Source organism: Cnephaeus nilssonii, assembly GCF_951640355.1.
Source record: "Cnephaeus nilssonii genome assembly, chromosome: 3".
In the NCBI taxonomy this organism is placed as follows: domain Eukaryota; kingdom Metazoa; phylum Chordata; class Mammalia; order Chiroptera; family Vespertilionidae; genus Cnephaeus; species Cnephaeus nilssonii.
The window spans coordinates 52683753-52693372 of record NC_137074.1 but is presented as its reverse complement, the minus strand read 5'-3'; the positions used below and the strand labels follow the sequence as shown (position 1 = coordinate 52693372).

Sequence of the window (9620 nt, the reverse complement as noted above, 5' to 3'; positions counted from 1 at the left end):
GCATTCTTCTAGAATTGTCATTACTTTTGTCTTTTGTCTTCATTTTTGGCTAAAATTATGTCTACTGGAGGAAATTTTGGATCATTCTCAACTAATTCCAAAATTGAGTGCTCTGTTGTGTAGACATTTGATAATCTTCAAGCATCTAGTGCTAGTCGAGGAAACTTAATTCTCTTACATTACTATTTATTTTGTGAGAAGTGATTTTTATCCTCATTTGGGTTACAAAAGTGAGTACTTTATATATTAGAGACAAATTATTCTCATTTTGTGAATAGAAACATTTCAGTTTAAGCTAAAAATTGAGAAAATCATTATAAATAAGAATAAAATAAGTTAGATGAATAAGTTTATTTAAATCTTAATTTTATGAGAATATTGAAGTCATCCAGAGTTTTAAAGAAAATATTAAAATAAAATAGCTAAGAAAATATTAATATCAAAATTGATTATTCCTTAAAACATTTCCATTCTTCTTTTATATGTTACATTGCTTAAAAAAAATCAATACTAATAAAAGGGTAATGTGCAAATTTCTCAGGATGCTCTCACAGTCACAACTAAACAGCAGGCTGCGTGGGGCAACAAGGCCAGCAGGGGCGTTAGTGAGGGCGGCCAAATGACCAAACAGCAGGCTTCGTGGGGTGACAAGGCCAGCAGGGGGGTTAGTGAGGGATGACTAAACAACTGAACAGCAGGCTGCGTGGGACGACCATGCCAGCAGGGGGAACAGGGAGGGGCAACCAGGACGGCAGAGGGGGTGGGGTGAGGGGCAACCAGGCCGGCAGGGGAGGCAGTGAGGGGTGACCAGGCCAGCGGGGGGGGGGGGGGCACTTGGGAATGACCAGGCCAGCGGGGGGGGGGGGCAGTTGGGAATGACCAGGCAGGCAGGAGGGCAGTTAGGGGCAACCAGGCCAGCAGAGGGGGGCAATTGGGGGCAATCAGGCAGGCGAACAGTTAGGAGCCAGAGGTCCCGGATTGTGAGAGGGATGTCCTGGATTGGAGACGGTGCAGGTTGGGCTGAGGAGATACCCTCCCCCCCCCCCCGTGCCCGAATTTCGTGCACCGGGCCTCTAGTATATATATATATATATGTTTTTACTGATTTCAGAGAGAGGAACGGAGAGGGAGAGAGAGAGAGAAACATCAAAGTTGAGAGAATCATCCATTGGCGGCTTCCTGCATGCCTCCTACTGGGAATTGAGCCTGCAACCTTGTCATGTCTGCTGACCAGGAGTTGAACCATGACCTTCTGGTTCATAGGTCGATGCTCAACCACTGGGCAACACCAGCCGGGCTATATTGCTTTTGCTTTTTAATATATGAATTGTCAAAGGACTTGATGAAACTAAGTACTAAGATTTAGTTCTGATTTAGTACTGAATTTGTCAGGAAGACAGTTCAGAAAGAGTGTATTAAGTTATACATTTGCAAAAAATCTTTTTGTATCTTCAGGTGATTTTTAAAAAAATAAGAGGTCTTGATTTAGAACCAAAAAGCTATTTTATTAATACAACTATGCTAAAAAGAATAAATTCATACAGTGTATTGTTTGTAAATAGTCTCAGAATTCTGTACATACATATATTTCATTTCTGCATTTTGAATACACCTCACATCAGCTTCTGCATTAAGTTTGTGACAAATTTGTGCTGTTCTTAGAGTATGCAAGACACTTGACTTTACTGTTTTATTCTTATACGTAAAAAGTGAAATATGGACTTATATACAGTCTTTCCTATGTTAGATTTATAAACTGTTTTTTTTAAAAAAACTTCATCCTTTTGCCAAAGTGGTGGAGAATGTAATTGATAAATCATAAATCTTAGTGAATAATGGTGTGATTTAAAGCTGTCACCAGCCCTAACTGATATGCTCAGTGGATAGAGCGTTGGCCTGGGGACTGAAGGGTCCCCGGCATGTACCTCAGTTGCAAGCTCCATCCCCGGAGGGAGGCAACCAATCTATGTGTCTCTCTCACATTGATGTTTCTCTCTGTCTCTCCCCTTCCTACTCTCTAAAAATCAATGGAAAAATATCCTCAGGTGAGGATTAACAAAAAAAATAAAAAATAAAGCTTTACACTAGTATTTTCTTTTGAGACATTAATTTAGTAATTTTATATTGGGGGTAATAAGGGTTTTCAATTTTATTTAATTAGAATCTCTGCCCTCCTGTAATTAAACATTCTGTACCACATCTGTATTAAAAATAACATTGCTGATTTTTTTTGAAAAGTCTTGATTTAGTGTTTTACTTTGGGAAAAAAATTAGAAAATAAAGTAAGTGCCGTAAAGCAAGCATGCCCTTCCATTTATTTAGGGCAATTTTTTTAGGGCAAGTATGTTCCAAAACCAAAACCACTAAAACCATGTTATGTTGGCATTGTTTGTTTTAAATAGATTAAAGGGATATGATATATGTTTTTATATGCTATAACTGATTTCCTAAAACATTCTGGGTTTTTTGTTTGTTTGTTTTTTGTTAATCCTCACATGAGGACATTTTTTTCCCCATTGATTTTTTTTAGAGAGAGGAGGAGAGACACATCCATTGGTTGTGTCTCTCCTGCACTCGCCCCTACTAGGGCTGAGGGAACCTGCAACCGAGGTACATGCCCTTGACAGGAATAGAACCTGTGACCCTTTGGTCTGAGGGCCGACATTCTAACCACTGAGAAAACCGGCCAGGGCAATAGCCTGGTGTTTTTATGGGAATCTTTTATGTTTTGACATGTATGGCTCGACTAGTCATAACATTTCTTTTTGAAGATGTGTTTGAGAATTTAAATATTGAAAAAAGCAACCCAGTGCCATAAAGCAGAAATAGTAGAAGTCTTTAAAATGACTAAAATTTCCACCCTGTCTAAATTGTGGCTTAGAACATGTTTTAGCCATTTACTCATTTATATAGCTATTCAAAAGTATTAAAAAATGTGTATGTCAGTTAAGAAGACTTGGATATGACCATTCTTGCCTACTAAGTGGTTGCAGGTGACATTACTTTAAATATAAATATAAATACACACACACACACACACACACACACACACACACACACACACACACACACGATGTTTTTACTAGAGGCCCGATGCATGAAATTCGTGCAAGGGGCTTGGCCCTTGCACCCCGGCTTCGTCCAGAAGGTCGTTCGGCTGTCCGGTCTAATTAGCATATTATGCTTTTATTATTATAGATTGATTGCAGAGAGAGGAAGGGAGAAGGATAGAGGGATAGAAACATCAATGATGAGAATCACTGATCGGCTGTCTCCTGCATACCCCCTACTGAGGATCAAGCCCAAAATCCAGGCATGTGCCCTGATCAGGAATCAAACTCTGACCTCCTGGTTCATGGGTCGACACAACCACTGAGCCACAGTGGCTGGGCCAAATGACATTACTTTTGATAGAACATTTCTGGTTTTGAACTCTGTATATTCTTTGGATATTTTAAAAATGAATAAGCACTTTATTTTAAAAAATCAGTTTTGTGATTATGTATATCATCTTTTTTTTTTTTAAGGCCAAGAAAAGGGGTACTGTTCTCTTGGTTATTATGATCCAGTATTTGTTTTACTTTTGTGGTTAAAGTATTATGTTATGTTCTTTTGGGTGAAAATGACAGAGATAGGAAACCTCAACTAAGGGGGGAACAGAGATTAGAGTGTGTGTGTGTGTGTGTGTGTGTGTGTGTGTGTGTGTGTGTGTGTTTCTCAGCCACTCTACCAGGAATTGAGATATTTTAGCTATTTTTCATGTTGGATGGTATATACATGGCTTGGGAACTGGAAAAATCTATTGCAGCTCTAATTATTTCAGAATATAATGAGTTTAAGGATTATTCTAGTCAGATATCCTATTCATTTCAAGCTATTCACATATATTTTGGTAATTGATTCTGATTTATATGATATGGAGATAAAGAAATTAGTGTGAGGTGACCAACACCTATCTGTATTATTCCCCATACTCACAAAATATGCTATTGGCAGGTTATTGAATGTAAGAAGGTTTTGGTAGGCTGAGAGACAGTGAAATAATATGGACTAAGTATGCCCTTCAGCATTGTCCTAATCAGTGATAGGATGGTAGGTTTAGCTATCTACCTGATTTTTTGCATCTCAGACCTTACTTCTGGAATCAGTTTCTTCCTGAAGTATATATTTTTAAGGAGTTTCTTTTTCCCCCTTTTTTATTGAATTTATTGGGGTAACATTGGTTTCAGGTGTACAGTTCTATAATACATCATATGTATTGTGTGTTCACCACCCCAAGTCAAGTCTCCTTCCATCACCATTTGTCTCCTATACCCTCTTCTACCTCCCCCACCCCCTTTTCCCTCTGGTAGTCAAGGAGTTCCCTTAGTAGGTCTCTGTTTTGTAACATATCTGTTTTTGTTTGATGATATCTTTATTTTCCCTTCACTCATATGACTAATAATTTAGCTGGGTATACACTTCTAAATTTGGTTATTTTCTCTTGGTACTTTGAAAATATTTTTTCATTGTCAACTGGCAACCCATTGTTACAATTGTTTCTCTACAGGGCATGTCTTTTCTTTCTGGTTGTTTTACCTTTGGTATTTTGCAGTTTCACTTTGATATGTTTGAAGAAGATTTATTTTACTTATCCTGGTGAGTAAAAGAGAAGACGGGAGAAAGAAACATCGATTTGTTGTTCCACTTATTCATGCATTCATCCTTGTATGTACTCTGACCAGGGATTGAGTCCACAATATTGGCATATAGGGACAATGCTCTAACCCTGTGGTCGGCAAACTGCGGCTCGCGAGCCACATGCGGCTCTTTGGCCCCTTGAGTGTGGCTCTTCCACAAAATACCACGGCCTGGGCAAGTCTATTTTGAAGAAGTGGTGTTAGAAGAAGTTTAAATTTAAACAATTTGGCTCTCAAAAGAAATTTCAATCGTTGTACTGTTGATATTTGGCTCTGTTGACTAATGCGTTTGCCGACCACTGCTCTAACCAACTGAGTACCTGGCCAGGGCCAATAATGGGATTGTTTTTAAGGTTATCTAATAATAAATAGCCATATTGCTCTTTAATTCCTTTCTCTTGTACTCTCCATATCAATTGAGTTTTTTTCTCTACACTGTAGATAAGCACAATCTGGTTACTTTTGTCCATTTCTATTGTTATTTTTCTTGTATACGTCATGATTACTGCCTCCCTAGTTCATTTCTCTTCTATTCTTGCATCTCTGTACTCCATTCTCTATGTAGCAATCTAGTGATCTTAAAGTGTAATCCAGATAACATCACCTCTGTGCTTAAATTTAATAGCTTCTTGGAAAAAAGTCCAAAAGTTTTACCATGGCATTCAAGATCCTTCCTGACCTGAATATTGTTTACTCTAATGTTTTCATACTACACTACCCTTCTTGCCCTGAGCTTCATCTAAACAGTCGTTCTGAACTGACCTTAGCAAGCCCCTTTCTTCCTCCTTCTGCTTGGAATACTTTCTCCTGGGTGCTTCTCGTGGCTCTCTCTGTTCTCAGCTTAAATGTCACCTCCTTAAAGATGCTTTCTTTGGTCAAGCTATTCAAAACAATCTCCCCAGTTTTCCTCATACCAGATATCACTATTTTAATTATTGTTTTTTTATATTTGTGAGTGCCACAAAGGCAAAGTGACTCGTACATTCTTATGTCCCTGATGCCTTAACCGTTTCTGGTACATATTAGACACTCAAATATTTGTAGTACTAGGGGACCGGTGCACGAAATTTGTGCACTGGGGAGGGGTCCCTCAGCCCAGCCTGCCCCCTCTCACAGACTGGGAGCCCTCAGGGGATGTCCTACTGATGGCTTAGGCCTGCTCCCCGTTGGGTGCAGACCTAAGCCGCAGTCTGGCCTCCCTTTCCGGGAGGCGACCAGGCTGATCTGGGGAAGGCGCCAGCCCCATCACCCCGCTGCTGCAGCCACTGCCAGTCACTGCAGCCGCCAAGGTATTTTCATCAACACAGACTCCAGTCCCTTCATCAAGAAAAAAATGACAACTTTCTTTAGGCATTTTCAAGATGTGTCTTTCATAGGATATGACATTTCTTTATTTTTCTTTTTATCCTCACCTGAGGATATGTTTCCCTTGATTTTTTTCCCTTCCCTCTGATCCCAGGCTCGGCCCTTTCCTAAGCCTAAAGCCTCCACCCCAGGCTTTAGGCTTGGGAAGGGCCCCCCCACCTCCCGCCCCTCCGATCGCAGGCTCAGCCTCTTCCCAAGCCTAAAGCCTCCGCCCCAGGCTTTAGGCTTGGGAAGTGGGCACCCCTGCCTCTCTGATCGCAGGCTCGGCCCCAGTTGTGGGCTTAATCCCCAGTAAGGGGCATGCAGGAAGCAGCCAATTAATTTGACATATATATATATATATATATATATATATATAGAGAGAGAGAGAGAGAGAGAGAGAGAGAGAGAGAGAGAGAGAGAGAGAGACACTAATATACTAGAGGCCCGGTGCACGAGATTCGTGCACTCGTTGGGTCCCTCAGCCCGGCCTGCGCCCTCTCGCAGCCCGGGAGCTCTCCTAGGCCGTCAGTCGGACATCCTTAGCGCTGCTGCAGAGGCGGGAGAGGCTCCCACCATGGCTTCTGCGCTGGCCAGCTGTGAGCCCAGCTTCTGGCTGAGCGGAGCTCCCCCTGTGGGAGTGCACTGACCACCAGGGGCAGCTTCTGTGGTGAGCGTCTGTCCCCTGGTGGTCAGTGCGCGTCATAGCGACTGGTCCTTCCACCGTTCGGTCAATTTGCATATTACCTTTAATGATATAGGATAGGATTTTTTTTAAGTAAAATGGATAATGGACGAATTCCCAGAAACAAATGTCCTGGAGCAGATTCATATAACAGACTTGTGTCAGCATCTTTGGTGGGCCAGGAACTGAGTGGAAGCAGTGTTGAATCCGGTGAGGGACTGGCTGCCTCTCCCTGAGAAGCGCATCCCACACCCCGAGAGAGAGAAGCTGTGCACATCAACTACAACTCCCGGCAGCTCCCGCCAGAGCCCGCCCATTGGGAGGCGGTGCCCCCCCCCCCCCCCCCCCCCAGCTCCGGGAGGGGCTGTCCCGCCCCTCTCCGCTCCTGCCGCCGCCCTCCCCCAGGGTTGTGGCCACGCGCAGCGGCGGCGGTTGTTCCGCTTCCCCTCCAGCCGGGGCCGTCGCCATTGCCGAAGCCTCCCTGCCCTCCCCTCCCGGCGCCTGCGGGGCTCGGCTGCCGCTCGGCCTAGCGGTAGGGCGGCTGCCTCCGGCGCGGCTCCTCTTCCCGGCCCGCTCCCTCTTCCGTCCCCTCCCCGCCCCGCGCCGCGCGCTTGCCCGGGGCGGCTCCGCAGGCGCCGGGAGCTCGGACGGAGGCGCCCGGCTGGGCGGGGACCGTGCCTCGCCAGGGTAAGTGGGCAGACGGGCCGGGCGCGGGGCCGTCGCTCCCCTTCCTTCTTCCTTCTCCGCGGCCTGGCCGGCGCGGGCGGCCCGGGGCGCCGACCTGCCCCGCGCGGGGCCGGGACCGCCGCCACCTGCGCGCCGGGAGCCGGGCTCCCGGGGCGGCGGCTCATTGTCTGCTCCCCGGGGCTGTTTTCTTCTCCGCGTTCGCCCGAGTGGGGAGCGGGCTGGGCCGGCGAGGGCTCCCTCTTCCTGGACTCGGTCCTCCCCTCTCCCCGTCCCCCTTCCCTCGCCTCCCAGCCTCCCTCTCTCCGTCTGCTTCGCTGTGGGACCCGCGGCTCGGGCTTCTGGACTCTTCCCGTCTCGGTGAGTCCCAGCCCTCCTCGCCGCTTCTCTGGTCCCCGTCCTACTGCTCAGGCGTATTGTCACGATCCTGTCCACGGTCACACCAAAACCCGACCCTTCCACAGTTCGCATCCGTCAAAACGTGGGTTACCGAGGGTTTGAGGGCCTCCGCTTCAAGAACAGAACTTTGGGGTCTTCTTGTGACTTTGTTTGATCTTCAGCCAGGAGGTGATGATTTGCTTCTTTAGGTAATTTAGGTGAAGATTGGCTTTTAACCATGTTTGGCTATCTTTAAAACAGCACCCACCCCCACCCCCCTTCCCCCGATTCCTCGGTGGACTTAACCTTTGGGCTAATTCTTTAAATGTAAAGTTCGTTCAGTAACTGAAGTGTGAAAAGCCATGGTCAGTTGCTGTGTTACTCTTCTCGCATCCTAAATTTGGTGGGAACACTCTGGTGTGACCGTGATTTTGTCTCCTCCATAGATAACGCCAACTCCCATGGACAGAATTGTCTCAGCACTCCTTCACAAGTGACCTGTGGTTTTCTTTTTTAATCTCTGTGAAAAAGACAAATCAAAATGGTTAGACCTAAAATTAGACCACAACGAGCTGTGTTTTGGATCAAGGTTGTGCACGTCACGTTTTTTCCCCTGTTGTGTGCAACTCTTCCGCTCTTATAGGTAGGCAGGATATTGAAATGTGCAAGAATTTGCTCTGGGGTGTGTGTGTGTGTGTGTGTGTGTGTGTGTGTGTGTGTGTGTGTGTGTGTGTGTTGTAGCGTTTATCCAAAAGAATAACATTAAATGAAGTTAGATTGGGATGAAGGCAGTGAATAGTAATTTTTAAAGCAGGTTAGAACTTGTCAACTTTGCCAGATGCTCTGTGGCATTTGTAAAACATACTCATACTCACTTCTATATGTTTTATATAGATGTGAAAAAACTTACATGAAAAGTTTTGCTCCTGTTCTCCTATGTAGGGTATTGATTTAAGGCAGTTTTTGCATCCCTGGTTTTAAAGTCTGATTTACAAAGAACACTGATTTACATTGTGAAAAGTGAACCTCAAAATGTTTTTGACCTGTAATATACGTTAAACCCACTTTCAGGTTTTGGTGAAAGACATTAACCTTAATTCAGTGAACTTGGTGTTTTCACTAAAAAGTCATTGTTACTGATGACTTAGTACTGAGCTTCAGTACTGCCATCATTTGGTCGTGTCAGTTGTCCTCAACTTAAAGGGTTAAGCTTAAGGTATAGGATGTTGGAGTGTAAAACCTGGTCTGTGGTGTCAGCTTCTCTGATAGTTCCTTCCATCAGCAGATACTTTTACTGAGAAAAAGCTCCTAGGTATTCAGTCCACTTCCTTTAGGGCCTTGATTCCTGGTTTACCAGTTATGCACAGAGTTATTCTTCTGGACTTTGTGATATTTAATACCAAATTTATAAAGTTGCAGTAAGTTTGTAGTTGGAGAATATCTACTAAACAAATGAATAGGGGTTTCTATGTTTCTCTGATGTTTGTGATAGGCTGGTTTCCAAGTAGACATGGTTGACAGTGGTGTATATTTCTTTTTCAATTATAAGAGAAAACTTAGAACTTGTTCAGGTAGCTAAGGATAAACGTTCATTTATACTTTTTTTTTAAAAGAGAGAGCTCGTTCAAATAGCTGAGGATAAAATAAGTAGCTACTGTTAAATCCTTCCTATGTTTAATCTGTTAATATTGATTATTCTAATATTCAAGTCTAATGTTTCTTTTGGCTATCTAAATTTTACACTTCTGATGAAACTTGAAACTGGGCCTTGTTTAAGGCTTCAGAGTTCTGATCAATTTGTTTACAAAAGTCTAATTTCAGTGAGAGCGCTAACTAATTTCAGACTAATA

General features: G+C 43.9%; 1 protein-coding gene across 2 annotated transcripts in view; it reads left to right on the top strand.

Moving 5' to 3' along the window:
* Positions 1-7107: 7107 nt before the first annotated feature.
* Positions 7108-9620, top strand: part of PAK2 (p21 (RAC1) activated kinase 2) — a 102518-nt gene continuing 100005 nt past the window's right edge. Inside the window, exon 1 of one of the 2 annotated variants that reach the window (XM_079766521.1) lies at positions 7108-7395. The gene's annotated coding sequence lies outside the window, so the exon portion shown is untranslated. Of the gene's footprint in view, positions 7396-7479; positions 7753-9620 lie in introns of those variants that run through there. The other variant, XM_079766522.1, reaches the window with a different exon arrangement.